Source organism: Salmo salar, chromosome 15, assembly GCF_965601325.2.
Source record: "Salmo salar chromosome 15, fSalSal1, whole genome shotgun sequence".
Lineage (NCBI taxonomy): Eukaryota > Metazoa > Chordata > Actinopteri > Salmoniformes > Salmonidae > Salmo > Salmo salar.
In genome coordinates, this window is record NC_138305.1 from 85224377 (window position 1) to 85240000 (window position 15624).

Here is a 15624-nt window from a genome sequence, read left to right on the forward strand (position 1 = left end):
ACGGTATTGATTTCACATTGGGCCTGCATGCTTTTATAAGATCTGATTTAAATGTGACTGCTTTGTGTCACATCGAGTGAAGTCTGGACTTCATGACTTGAAAGCTGATGGGAGAGTAAACACAAGGCTAAATGTTGGATTTCTGTCCTTTGAAAACACTAGTGGACAGCAGTTTGCCCCAAGAAGACTACTATAAGGTCTTATCGGTCTTGTTATTTTGAGGATGTTTACAAACTACTCAGCCCCACTGTAGGACTTACTCTAGCTACCTGACAAGATTACAAATCTCAACCTTTAAATAGATTTATCTTCTTGTACTTATATCAGTCTGCTCAGCCCCACCAGAGGACTTACGCTCGCTACCTTACTAGACCGCAAATCTCAACCTTTGAATAGATGTCTATCTTCTACTTATATCACTGGCTTCAGTACAAAGCTTGATAGATCTGGTGGGTGTGTTGATCCGATTTGAGAGTAGTAAACATACACACCACCAAACTGCTGCTTTGTGGTGAGGGAAACAAAAGGCCATTATTTGGTTACTTCACCATTTATGAAATTACTCCCACAAACACATTAACTTCTCTATATCAACAAACAGAGCAGAGAGGTAAAGGCAAATGTAGGATTAGATATCTCAGTAGTTGAATCCTGTGCATGAATGATGGAGGTTTTGAAATGCAACGATTGTTTGATTTTGACCCAAAATGGCTGATGGTTAACACATGTTTAGTGCATGTGGTCCATGCAGGAATTGAACCAACAACTCCTGAATGCCCCAATCTGGATGCCAAAACAACAGAGGGAAGGTTCAAATTTGAAGTGGGTCTCTGAAGGGATCTGTCACCCCAGTACAAATGCGTTATGAATCTCAGCGCCTTCTCTCTTGAGACATCTTTAAGCATGAATGGAGCAGTTAGTCTAAAGCGGAATGAAAGAATGTCACTCAGCTGAAGTTAGTGGGCCTGCAGTGATGTGATAGACCCTTCAGACATCTCTGGCCTTGGCAAGAGAGGACAGCAATGTGATGAGTGGAGGGCAGACGTGGCAAGGAAAACAACTCGTAGTGAACAGACGGGCTCTTATGCAACCCACATCCCGATGGAGAACATTTTATTAAGCTGATTCTACGAATGTTTTCCCACCGTGACCACTGAGGATTCTGAGAAACAGATGTTGTCAACAATGATACATACAAAGAGTCATTGATGGTCTTTCTCAGTTCTCTTTAGGCCTCGCTACTTAGCCTATTTCAGACACTTGTGCCTTTTGTATTCACACAGCTCATGAGGTACAGCACATGTCTTTAGAGAAGCCCACTGAGTCTGCATTAATTTATTTGAACTATGACTCCCATTGGCATCATTCTAAATTCGCTACATTGGTGTCAGGTGGGAGGCTGAACCAGTTTCAGTTCTCCTTTGGCCAAATATGCCATATGCATGAAATAAGCCGGTCATTTATATTTCAACACCTCATCATACCATAACTCATCCATACGTCATTAGATCATGCCATGAGCATTTTAGACATACTCCAGCAGCTTCCACCCATACCATACAAGCTTATTATGGGACATTGCATTCGTCTTTCAAAAAGCTTATCTGTAAAACGTTTCATTATTGTCGATATGAATGGAGATACAGGAGGAGATAAAGGTAGACAATGGTGACTAAATTAGTCAACGTCTATATCCAACCATTGGATCCCATTTCTGGTTTAAATGTACTGTTGATGTCATTTATTACACACTGAAGTAGGGTTGGGCGATATATCGAATGAATTAGACTGTATTATATTACGCGATATGCCTGTATCGCAAGAATCAAATATATACAGTACAAGTCAAAAAGTTTGGACACACCTACTCATTCAAGGGTTTTTCTTTATTTTGACTATTTTCTACATTGTAGAATAATAGTGAAGACATCAAAACTATGAAATAACACATATGGAATCATGTAGTAACCAAAAAAGTGTTAAACAAATCAAAATATATTTTATATTTGAGATTCTTCAAATAGCCACCCTTTGCCTTGATGACAGCTTTTGGCATTCTCTCAACCAGCTTCATGAGATAGTCACCTGGAATGCATTTCAATTAATAGGTGTGCCTTAAGTTAATTTGTGGAATTTCATACCTTCTTAATGCGTTTGAGCCAATCAGTTGTGTTGTGACAAGATAGGGGTGGTAAAATAGCAATAGCAAGTCCATATTATGGCAAGAACAGCTCAAATAAGCAAAGAGAAATGACAGTCCATCATTACTTTCAGACATGAAGGTAAGTCAATCTGTAAAATGTCAAGAACTTTGAAAGTGCAGTTGCAAAAAATATCAAGCTCTATGATGAACCTGGCTTTCACGAGGACCACCACAGGAAAGGAAAACCCAGAGTTACCTCTGCTGCAGGGGATAAGTTCATTAGAGTTACCAGCCTCTAATGAATGCTTCAGAGTTCAAGTAACAGACACATCTCAACATCAACTGTTCAAAGGAGACTGCGTGAATCATGCCTTCATGGTCAAATTGCTACAAAGAAACCACTACTAAAGGACGTCAATAATAAGAAGAGACTTGCTTGGACCAGGAAACACAAGCAATTGACATTAGACTAGTGGAAATCTGTCCTTTGGTCTGATGAGTCTAAATTTGAGATTTTTGGTTCCAACCGCCGTGTCTTTGTGAGACAGTAGGGGAACGGATGATCTCAGCATGTGTGGTTCCCACCGTGACGCATGGAGGTGGGGGTGCTTTGGTGGTGACACTGTCGGTGATTTATTTAGAATTCAAGGCACACTTGAACAGCATGGCTACCACAGCATTCTGTAGCGTTACGCCATCCCATCTGGTTTGGGCTTAGTGGGACTATCATTTGTTTTTCAACAGGACAATGACCCAAAACACCTCTAGGCTGTGTAAGGGTTATTTGACCAAGAAGGAGAGTGATGGAGTGCTGCATCTAATGACCTGGCCTCCACAATCACCCAACCTCAACCCAATTGAGATGGTTTGGGATGAGTTGGACCATAGAGTGAAGGAAAAGCAGCCAAAAAGTGCTCAGCGTATGTGAGAACTCCTTCAACACTGTTGGAAAAGCATTCCAAGTGAAGCTGTCAATGCAAAGGGTGGCTACCGCTAGCAGCATTTTAGCCAAAGACTATTATATGGCGCCGATAGCCATGGTAGCTCTGCTTCTAGCTCCTAAGCAACTTAGACTTTTTTTTTGTTTTTTTTGTTTTATTTCCTGCATTATTAGCCCAGACATTTTTTGGTGTTATTACATACAGCCGGAAATAACTTTTGGATATCATAGCGGCGGTAAATCACCAGCATTACGACCAGGAATCCGACTTTCCCAAATTGGATCCTTTGTTCGTACCCTCCCAGGGCAATTTAACTTATTCCAGAGGCTGCTCCAAGTTGCTTCGGCAGAGAAGAGGTATTCAGAATTTACACCATCCACCGCTTCTGAGTATATTACTCGCTAAGGTTTTGTCTCTGGACAATAAATTAGACTAGCTCAGGGTTGAGGATTTCCTTCCAGAGAGACATCAGGGACTGTAACATACTCTTTCATGGAATCATGGCTCTCTCCGGATATACTGTCCCTGACCATGCAGCCAGCTGGGTTCTCAGTACATCACTCAGACAGGAATAAAGAACTCTCCAGGTTTATGTTTCATGATTTAAATACTCATGGTGTGATTTTTCATAACATAACAAAACTCAAGTCCTTTTGTTCACCCGACCTAGAATACCTCACAATGATATGCCGACCGTATTACCTCCCAAGAAAATCCTCTTTGTTTATAGTCACAGCCGTGTGTATTCCCCCTCAAGCCGATATCACGACAGCCCTCAAGGAATTACACTGGACTGTGCAAACTGGAAACCCCATATTCTGAGGCTGCATTTATTGTAGCTGGGGGATGTTAACGAAGCAAATTTGAGAAAAATGCTATCAAAGTTCTATCAACACATTGAATGTAGGACTTGCGCTTCTAAAATGCTTGACCACTGCTACTCCCCCTTCCGGGATGCCTACAAGGCCCTCCCCGCCCTCCCTTCGGCAAATCAGATCACGACTCCATTTTGCTCCTCCCTTCCTATAGGCAGAAATTCAAACAGAAAGTACCCGTGATAACGTCTATTCAACACTGGTCTGATCAATTGGAATCCATGCTTCACGATTGTTTTGATCACGTGGACTGGTATATGTTCCAGGTAGCCTCCTGAGAATAACATTGACGTATAAAGTGGTTCGTCCTTTAAAAGTTGTTGCGTGGTGCCGCAGAATTCTATGACATGTTATTTAAGTGCCAACCACTGCTACCATTAGTTCTAGTTTTACAACCAGAGGGCATCTTTGAGAAGCATTTGATAGCCTTCAATAGTGGCTGTACTAGAGAATTTAAAACCTTTTTTGTAAGAACATAGTATATGGGACTGATTTTTAAGACATTTTGCTTAATACCTTTGATTAATATGGTGTTTCTATTCCAAGAAAAATGAAAAACCCTCTGTTTTCCGTTAGGATGGAACGGAAAATATGGCGCTGTACAACGTAACGGTCGGGAGTAGGCCACAGTACTGGGCTATTTAGCTAAAGAATCCCCGTGTCGTGCGTGCATGCGGGAGACTGGGGTTCAATTCCCCGAAGGGGAGGAAAGGACTAGGCTGTCCTTGTAAATAAGAATTTGTTCTTAACTATTATACTAAGAGTATAACATTTCTACACCCTAATTGTATAATTGTAGTTTAACCAATACCCAAACGGAGATTCAGTGAAAATAAAATCTCATTGATTTATCAAGACTAGTCCCCATTCTTGTCTCAGAGCAGCGCGAAACGGAGCTAAAAATAGTTGTAGGCTATTGCTTCAAATCCTATTGCTTCTAACTTCAATATGCTCTTTAAATAAATAAGACCTACACCACTTTTAACAGCACATTACTCAACACTAGTGAGACTCATGACGCCTACGGTAGGCCAACAGTATATCGAAAAAATGACGTTACTCTCCGTCAATAATTACAATTAGAGGATTGGAGGATATTTCTGTAATTCTGATATTTATTCCCACAGTAATTCGTTATGGATCCATAACTAAATAAACATCGGCATTTTGAAAAATAGTATTTTTATCATTTATTTTATTAACGAAAGCATAAAGATGCCATTATCAGTTACATTGTTTTAGTTTGAACTTGCAGACAGGCGCTAAGAACAGTGGGAACGTTTCCCTAGTCATCGCTATTATTAGTGTAATGCCCCTTTAGTGTTGCTCTGTGCTACCCAGTGTGGCGAGGTGGGGATCCATCCCCCCCCCCCCCCCCCCTTCCCCATGGGCTAGGTCTGTCTTCTGTGCGCGGCTCTGAGGCCCATCCCGTGCCCCCTGCCCTCGTGCCTTGAGCCTTGCGCACCTTCAGTGGATACAGCTGTAGAACTGCAAGGAAATCCCATTGTGCACCACTCGGGAGCCATGACCAATATGACCGATATATATTGTCCTGCTAATAACAGGATTAATAATATATCTGTGAGAATATCCAAGGGGCTTTTATATAATTCTAAATGAATAGTAATAGTTATAATAATAATCGCTTGGTTTAAAAAATAGCAATATTTTGGAGATTTCGTTTTCAAATAACATAAAATGAGTGAGGAAAGGCCGTTCTTGAACATGGGTGAGACATATTTACTAATTTGTAAATAAAGCTAGTTTGTTATTTAGAATGATTCATTTCTGTTTTTAGAGGGAGAGTAACCAAAAACCTACAGTCATCTCATGGGTCTCCCAGTTGATGCTGGCACGGGTATTGAACCAGCATCTGTAGCAACACAGCTTGCACTGCTATGCAGTGTCTTAGACCGTTGCCCCACTCAGGCGCTGTACAACGTGACCAGTCGGGAGTGGGCTACAGTACTACAGTAAAAGCAAAATAAAATAATAAAAACCTTAGTGTAACAACAGTTTTAGGGATCACAGTGGAGAAGGTGAAAGCTTCAAGTTCCTCAGCGTACACATCACTGACAATCTGAAATGGTCCAACCACACAGACAGTGTGGTGAAGGCACAACAGCGCCTCTTCAATGTCACTGGTCACCTCAATAATGGAACACTAGTCACTTTAATAATGGTTACATACTGCTATACTCATTTCATATGTACAGTTGAAGTCGGAAGTTTACATACACCTTAGCCAAATACATTTAAACTCAGTTTTTCACAATTCCTGACATTTAATCCTAGTAAAAATTCCCTGTCTTAGGTCAGTTAGGATCACCACTTGATTTTAAGAATGTGAAATGTCAGAATAATAGTAGATGATTTATTTCAGCTTTTATTTTTAGATCACATTCCCAGTGGGTCAGAAGTTTACATACACTCAATTAGTATTTGGTAGCATTGCCTTTAAATTGTTTAACTTGGGTCAAATGTTTTGGGTAGCATTCCACAAGCTTCCCACAATACGTTAAAATAATTTTGGCCCATTCCTCATGACAGACAGAGCTGGTATAAGTAACCGAGTCAGGTTTGTAGGCCTCCTTGCTCGCACACACTTTCAGTTCTGCCCACAAATTGTCTTTAGGATTGAGGTCAGGGCTTTGTGATGGCCACTCCAATACCTTGACTTTGTTGTCCTTAAGCCATTTTGCCACAGCTTTGGAAGTATGCTTGGGGTCATTGTCCATTTGGAAAACCCATTTGCGACTAAGCTTTAACTTCCTGACTGAGGTCTTGAGATGTTGCTTCAATATATCCACATCATTTTCCTTCTTGATGATGCCATCTATTTTGTGAAGTGCACCAGTCCCTCCTGCAGAAAAGCACCCCCACAACATGATGCTGCCACCCCCGTGCTTCACGGTTGGGATGATGTTCTTCGGCTTGCAAGCCTCCCCCTTTTTCCTCCAAACATAACGATGGTCATTATGGCCAAACAGTTCTATTTTTGTTTCATCAGACCAGAGGACATTTCTCCAAAAAGTACAATCTTTGTCCCCATGTGCAGTTGCAAACCGTAGTCTGGCTTTTTTATGGTGGTTTTGGAGCAGTGGCTTCTTCTTTGCTGAGCGGCCTTTCAGTTTATGTCGGTTATAGGACTCGTTTTACTGTGGATATAGATACTTTTGTACCTGTTTCCTCCAGCATCTTCACAAGGTCCTTAGCTGTTGTTCAGGGATTGATTTGCACTTTTCGCACAAAAGTACGTTCATCTCTAGGAGACAGAATGCGTCTCCTTCCTGAGCGCTATGACTGCTGCGTGGTCCCATGGTGTTTATACTTGCGTACTATTGTTTGTACAGATGAACGTGGTAACTTCAGGCATTTGGAAATTGCTCCCAAGGATGAACCAGACTTGTGGAGGTCTACAATTTTTTTTCTGAGGTCTTGGTTTCGTTTGCTTTTCCCATGATGTCAAGCAAAGAGGCACTGAGTTTGAAGGTAGGCCTTGAAATACACTGCTCAAAAAAATAAAGGGAACACTTAAACAACACATCCTAGATCTGAATGAAAGAAATAATCTTATTAAATACTTTTTTCTTTACATAGTTGAATGTGCTGACAACAAAATCACACAAAAATAATCAATGGAAATCCAATTTATCAACCCATGGAGGTCTGGATTTGGAGTCACACTCAAAATTAAAGTGGAAAACCACACTACAGGCTGATCCAACTTTGATGTAATGTCCTTAAAACAAGTCAAAATGAGGCTCAGTAGTGTGTGTGGCCTCCACGTGCCTGTATGACCTCCCTACAACACCTGGGCATGCTCCTGATGAGGTGGCGGATGGTCTCCTGAGGGATCTCCTCCCAGACCTGGACTAAAGCATCCGCCAACTCCTGGACAGTCTGTGGTGCAACATGGAGTGAGACATGATGTCCCAGATGTGCTCAATTGGATTCAGGTCTGGGGAACGGGCGGGCCAGTCCATAGCATCAATGCCTTCCTCTTGCAGGAACTGCTGACACACTCCAGCCACATGAGGTCTAGCATTGTCTTGCATTAGGAGGAACCAAGGCCAACCGCACCAGCATATGGTCTCACAAGGGGTCTGAGGATCTCATGTCGGTACCTAATGGCAGTCAGGCTACCTCTGGCGAGTACATGGAGGGCTGTGCGGCCCCCCAAAGAAATGCCACCCCACACCATGACTGACCCACCGCCAAACCGGTCATGCTGGAGGATGTTGCAGGCAGCAGAACATTCTCCACGGCGTCTCCAGACTCTGTCACGTCTATCACATGTGCTCACTGTGAACCTGCTTTCATCTGTGAAGAGCACATGGCGCCAGTGTCGAATTTGCCAATCTTGGTGTTCTCTGGCAAATGCCAAACGTCCTGCATGGTGTTGGGCTGTAAGCACAACCCCCACCTGTGGACGTCGGGCCCTCATACCACCCTCATGGAGTCTGTTTCTGACCGTTTGAGCAGACACATGCACATTTGTGGCCGGCTGGAGGTCATTTTGCAGGGCTCTGGCAGTGCTCCTCCTTGCACAAAGGCGGAGGTAGCGGTCCTGCTGCTGGGTTGTTGCCCTCCTACGGCCTCCTCCACATCTCCTGATGTACTGGCCTGTCTCCTGGTAGCGCCTCCATGCTCTGGACACTACGCTGACAGACACAGCAAACCTTCTTGCCACAGCTCGCATTGATGTGCCATCCTGGATGAGCTGCACTACCTGAGCCACTTGTGGGGGTTGTAGACTCCGTCTCATGCTACCACTAGAGTGAAAGCACCGCCAGCATTCAAAAGTGACCAAAACATCAGCCAGGAAGCATAGGAACTGAGAAGTGGTCTGTGGTCCCCACCTGCAGAACCACTCCTTTATTGGGGGTGTCTTGCTTATTGCCTATAATTTCCACCTGTTGTCTATTCCATTTGCACAACAGCATGTGAAATTTATTGTCAATCAGTGTTGCTTCCTAAGTGGACAGTTTGATTTCACAGAAGTGTGATTGACTTGGAGTTACATTTGTGTTGTTTAAGTGTTTTCTGGAATTTTCCAAGCTGTTTAAAGGCACAGTCAACTTTTATCTTCTGACCCCATGGAATTGTGATACAGTGAAATAATATGTCTGTAAACAATTGTTGTAAAAAGGACTTGTGTCATGCACAAAGTAGATGTCCTAACCGACTTGCCAAAACTATAGTTTGTTAACAAGACATTTGTGGAGTGGTTGAAAAATGAGTTTTAATGACTCCAACCTGTGTGTGTATGTAAACTTCTGACTTCAACTGTATATACTGTATCCTACTCTATTTTAGTCAATGCCACTCCGACATTGCTTGTCCTAATATTTTATATATTTCTTAATTCCATTCTTTTACTTTTAGAGTTGTGAATTTTTAGATGCTAATGCACTGTTGGAGCTAGGAACAAAAGCATTTCGCTACACCCACAATAAAATTAGAGTTACTAGCTTTCTCGTCTGTTTTTTTATAAATGTACAACTCGTTCTCATTCTGAGACATAAGGTATGCCACTTGATTTCAACATCTTAACATAGTGCACAGACTAGCATGCTGTTCAGACAGTTGTAGATGGACAGAAGTTTGTTCATATCAGTTTAACTCTTCTACCTTGTTAGCTAGCAAATAGATATGTTTGCTAAACTTGAAATATAAATATTAGCTGGCTACTCACTAGCACTTGGGCTTGTGCTTGAGACATTGTTTACGCATACAAGGCCTTCCCTCGTCCTCCCTTCTGCAAATCTAACCATGACCCTATTCTCCTGTTTACAAACAAAAGCTCAAACAGGAAGTTCCAGTGATGCACTCAATACGGAAGTGGTCGGATGAAGCAGACACTAGGCTACAAGAATGTTTTGCTAGTACAGACTATGATATGTTCCTGGATTCATTCGATTGCATTGCGGAGTACAAGCATACAAGAAGCCCGCTATGACCTCCAAGACATCAAACATACAAAAGGACAAGTAGAATCCTATTACACCGGCTCCGTCGCTTGTCGTGTGTGGCAGGGCTTGCAGACGATAACAGATTACAAAGGGAAATCCAGCCATGAGTTGCCCAGTGATGCAGAACTCCCAAATTAGCTAGATTCCTTTTATGCCTGCTTAGAAGGAATATAAATTGCCTTGCGTGTAAACAGGTTTTTCATGATGGCTGTGTGAGCTTGTTCTCCGTGGCCGACGTGAGAGAGCCGTTTAAACAAGTTAACAATCACAAGGCAGCCAGGCCAGACGCAATACCGGGGTGCGTTCTCAAAGCATGCGCAGACCAGCTTGCAAGTGTCTTCAACAACATTTTCAATCTATCCTTGTCCCAGTCTGTAATCCCATTTTATGTTTCAAGCTGACAGCCATTGTTCCTGTTCCCAAGAGCTCCAAGTTAATCTGCCTAAATGACTAACGCCCTCTAGCAATCACATCTGTAATTATGAAGTGCTTCAAGTTCCTTGGCATCCACATCACTGACTTTCCATGGCCCACACACACCTGCACAGTTGTGAAGAGGGCAAGGTAGTGCCTCTTTCCCCTCAGTAAGCTGAAAAGATTTGGCATGGGCCCTCGGATCCTCAAGTTATTTAGCTGCACCATCGAGATAGTCTTGACTGGCTGCATCACCGCCTGCTTGGTATGGTAAATGCACCCCTCTTTACTGAAAAGCGCTATGGATGGTGGTGCGAACAGTCTAGTACATCACTTGGGCAGAAGTCCCTGCCATCCAGGACCTCTATATCGGGCGATGTCAGAGGAAGGCCTGAAAAATTGCCGAAGACTCCAGCCACCTAAGCCATAGACTGTTCACTCTGCTACCATCTGACCAACAGGCTCCGAGACAGCTTCTATCCCCAAGCCATAATAAGACTGCTAAATAGCCAGACTCCTAAATAGTAAATTATTGATACCCGAACTATAAACCCACACACATACAGTGCATTCGGAAAGTATTCAGACCCCTTGACTTTTTCCACATTTTGATACGTTACAGCCTTATTCTAAAATCTATTTTATTGTTTTTCCCCCTCATAAATCTACACACAGTACCCTATAATGACATATAGAAACATTTTTTTTTTTTTTACATTTTTGCAAATGTATAAAAACATTAAAAAAAACTGAAATACAATTTACATATATATTCAGACCCTTTCCTCTGTACTTTCTTGAAGCACCTTTGGCAGCGATTACAGACTCAAGTCTTCTTGAGTATGACGTTACAAGCTTGGCACACCTGTATTTGGGGAGTTTCTACGATTTCTTCTCTGCACATCTTCTCAAGCTCTGTCAGGTTGGATGGAGAGCGTCGCTGCACAGCTATTTTCAGGTCTGTCCAGAGATGTTAGCTCGGGTTCAAGTCCGGCTCTGGCTGGGCCACTCAAGGACATTCAGAGACTTGTCCAAAAGCCACTCCTGCGTTGTCTTGGCTGTGTGCTTACTGTCATTGTCCTTTTGGAAGGTGAACCTTCTCTCCAGTTTGAGGTCCTGAGTGCTCTGGAGCAGGTTTTCATCAAGGATCTCTCTCTACTTTGCTCTGTTCCTCTTTCCCTCGATCCTGACTAGTCTCCCAGTCCCTGCCACTGAAAAACATCCCCACAGAATGAGGCTGCCAACACCATGCTTCACTATAGGGATGGTACCAGGTTTCCTCCAGATGTGACGCTTGGCATTCAGGCCAAAGAGTTCAATCTTGGTTTCATCAGACCTAAGAATCTTGTTTCTCATGGTCTGAGAGTCCTTTAGTTGCCTTTTGGCAAACTTCAAGCGGGCTGTCGTGCCTTTTACTGAGAAGTGGCTTCCGTCTGGCCACTCTACCATAAAAGCCTGATTGATGGAGTGCTGCAGAGATGGTTGTCCTTCTTCCATCTCCACAGAGGAACTCTGGAGCTCTGTCAGAGTGACCATCGGGGTTCTTGGTCACCTCCTTGACCTAAGCACTTCTCCCCGATTGCTCAGTTTGGCCGGGCGGCCAGTTCTAGGAAGAGTCTTGGTGGTTCCAAGCTTCTTCCATTTAAGAATGATGGGAGCCACTGTGTTCTTGGGGACCTTCAATGCTGCAGAAATGTTTTGGTACCCTTCCCCAGATCTGTGCCTTGACACAATCATGTCTCGGAGCTCTACGGACAATTCCTTCGACCTCATGGTTTTGTTTTTGTTCTGATATGCACTGTCAACTGTGGGACCTTTTTCAAATCATGTCCAACCAATTGAATTTACCACAGGGGGACTCCAAGTTGTACAAATATCTCAAGGTTTACCAATGGAAACAGGATGCACCTGAGCTCAATTTCGAGTCTCATAGCAAGGGGTCTAAATAGGTATGTGTTTTTTTCTGTTCTAGAAACCTGTTTTCGCTTTGTCATTATGGGGTATTGTGTGTAGATTGAGGGGGAAAATTATTTGATTCATTTTAGAATAAGGCTGTAATGTAACAAAACGTGGAAATCGGGAAGGGGTCTGAATACTTTCCGAATGTACATACACATTACACGCGCACACTCTTATACACTGTTCTTTTTTTTACTCTTATTGTTGTGAATAGGGCACGACAACCTTTTCCCCCTCAGGAGACTGAAAAGATTTGGCAGGGGTCCCCAGATCCTCAAAGTTCTATTCCTGCACCATCGAGAGCATCCTGACCGGTTGCATCACCGCCTGGTATGGCAACTGCTCAGCATCTGACCGTAACGCGCTATAGAGTAGAGGTCGACGAATTAATCGGAATGGGCGATTTAATTAGGACCGATTTCATGTTTTCATAACAATCGGAAATAGGCATTTTTGGACGCCGATTTGGCCGATTATTTTTTTTTTTAATTTTTTGGGGTAATTATTATCATTTTTTTTGTTATTATTTGTCTAATTTATGTATTTTTTATTATTATTTATTTTTAATTATTATTATTATTATTATTATTTTTTATTTTTTTACACCTTTATTTAACTAGGCAAGTTAGTTAAGAACACTCTCTTATTTTCAATGACGGCCTAGGAACGGTGGGTTAACTGCCTTGTTCAGGGGCAGAACGACAGACTTTTACCTTGTCAGCTCGGGGATTCAATCTTGCAACCTTACGGTTAACTAGTCCAACGCCCCAACCACCTGCTTTACACTCCACGAGGAGCCTGCCTGTTACGCGAATGCAGTAAGAAGCCAAGGTAAGTTGCTAGCTAGCATTAAACTTATCTTATAAAAAAAAATGAATCATAATCACTAGTTAACTACACATGGTTGATGATATTACTAGTTTATCTAGCCTGTCCTGCATATAATCGCTTAGGTACACGTTGCTCCAACGTGTACCTAACCATAAACATCAATGCCTTTCTTAAAATCAATACACAAGTATATATTTTAAACCTGCATATTTAGTTAATATTGCCTGCTAACATGAATTTATTTTAACTAGGGAAAATGTGTCACTTCTCTTGCAACAGAGTCAGGGTATATGCAGCCGTTTGGACCGCCTGGCTCGTTGCGAACTGTGAAGACTATTTCTTCCTCGCAAAGACAGCCGACTTCGCCAAACGGTGGATGATTTAACAAAAGTGCATTTGCGAAAAAATCGCAACGTTGCACAACTGTACCTAACCATAAACATCAATGCCTTTCTTAAAATCAATACACAGAAGTATATATTTTTAAACCTGCATATTTAGCTAAAAGAAATCCAGGTTAGCAGGCAATATTAAGCAGGAGAAATTGTGTCACTTCTCTTGCGTTCATTGCACGCAGAGTCAGGGTATATGCAAAGGTTTGGGCCGCCTGGCTCATTGCGAACTAATTTGCCAGAATTTTACGTAACTATGACATAACATTGAAGGTTGTGCAATGTAACAGGAATATTTAGACTTAGGGATGCCACCCGTTAGATAAAATACGGAACGGTTCCGTATTTCACTGAAAGGAAAAACGTTTTGTTTTCGTGATGATAGTTTCCGGATTCGACCATATTAATGACCTAAGGCTCGTATTTCTGTGTGTTTATTACATTATAATTAAGTCTATGATTTGATAGAGCAGTCTGACTGAGCGGTGGTAGGCAGCAGCAGGCTCGTAAGCATTCATTCAAACAGCACTTTCGTGCGTTTTGCCAGCAGCTCTTCGCTGTGCTTCAAGCATTGTGCTGTTTATGACTTCAAGCCTATCAACTCCCAAGATTAGGCTGGTGTAACCGATGTGAAATGGCTAGCTAGTTAGTGGGGTGCGCGCTAATAGCGTTTCAAATGTCACTCGCTCTGAGACTTGGAGTAGTTGTTCCTCTTGCTCTGCATGGGTAACGCTGCTTCGAGGGTGGCTGTTGTCGATGTGTTCCTGGTTCGAACCCAGGTAGGAGCAAGGAGAGGGACGGAAGCTATACTGTTACACTGGCAATACTGAAGTGCCTATAAGAACATCCAATACTCAAAGGTATATGAAATGCAAATCGTATAGAGAGAGAGAGTCCTATAATAACTTCAACCTAAAACTTCTTACCTGGGAATATTGAAGACTCATGTTAAAAGGAACCACCAGCTTTCATATGTTCTCATGTTCTGAGCAAGGAACTTAAACGTTAGCTTTCTTACATGGCACATATAGCACTTTTACTTTATTCTCCAACACTTTGTTTTTGCATTATTTAAACCAAATTGAACATGTTTCATTATTTGTTTGAGGCTAAATTGATTTTATTGATGTATTATATTAAGTTAAAATAAGTGTTCATTCAGTATTGTTGTAATTGTCATTATTATAAATAAATAAAAAAATCGCCCCGATTTAATTGGTATCGGCTTTTTTTGGTCCTCCAATAATCGGTATCAGCGTTGAAAAATCATAATCAGTCGACCTCTACTATAGAGGCTACTGCGTACGGCCCAGTACATCACTGGGGCCAAGCTTCCTGCCATCTAGGACCTATATCATAGGCTGTGTCAGAGGAAAGCCCTTAATATTGTCAGAGACTCAAGTCACCCAAGTCTTAGACTGTTTTCTCTGCTACCGCACGGCAAGCGGTACCGGAGCGTCAAGTCTAGAAGCAAAAGGCTCCTTAACAGCTTCTACCCCCAAGCCATAAGACTGCTGAACAATTAATCAAATGGCTACCGGACTATTTACACGCCTATCTATATTTACGCCTATCTATATTTACAAATTACAATACCCTGCCTTCATGTACATACGTTATCTACCTCAAATTCCTTGTACCGCTGCACATTGATGGGAGAAATGTTTTCAGTTTTAAAGCTAATTTCCTGCTATTCTATGCATTTTACCATGCAGCGGAGAGAGAATATTGCGGTTTTAAGACTAATTTCCTGCAATTCTACGTATTCTGCCATGGAGCTGGGAGAGAATATTGTAGTTTTAGAGCTAGTTTCCTGCAAATCTATGCATTTTGCCATGGATAATGCTGTGTTATTTTGCTCAAACATAATAACAAAAGGAATGCAGCTAAATTAATAGTTTTTGGACTTTTCAATTCTCCCTTAATGTCTAGCTTTTATTTTGGTGATTGTTAGTTCTGAAAGATTATATTATCAAAAAATATATAGGTCCATTGTCTTTTCTACGTAATTTATATCTTGTTTTAGTCATTTAAGTTTACACCTAAAGATTTTTTCCATCCTGAAAATGAATCCCCTGTTTGGATTTAGGCGAC

The 15624-nt window shown here is 42.0% G+C and overlaps 1 protein-coding gene across 3 annotated transcripts in view; it reads left to right on the forward strand.

Annotated features, from left to right (window-relative positions):
* The window catches only part of LOC106572005 (E3 ubiquitin-protein ligase MIB2), a 104557-nt gene that overhangs the window by 28436 nt on the left and 60497 nt on the right, over positions 1-15624 (forward strand). The gene's annotated exons all lie outside the window — the stretch shown is intronic.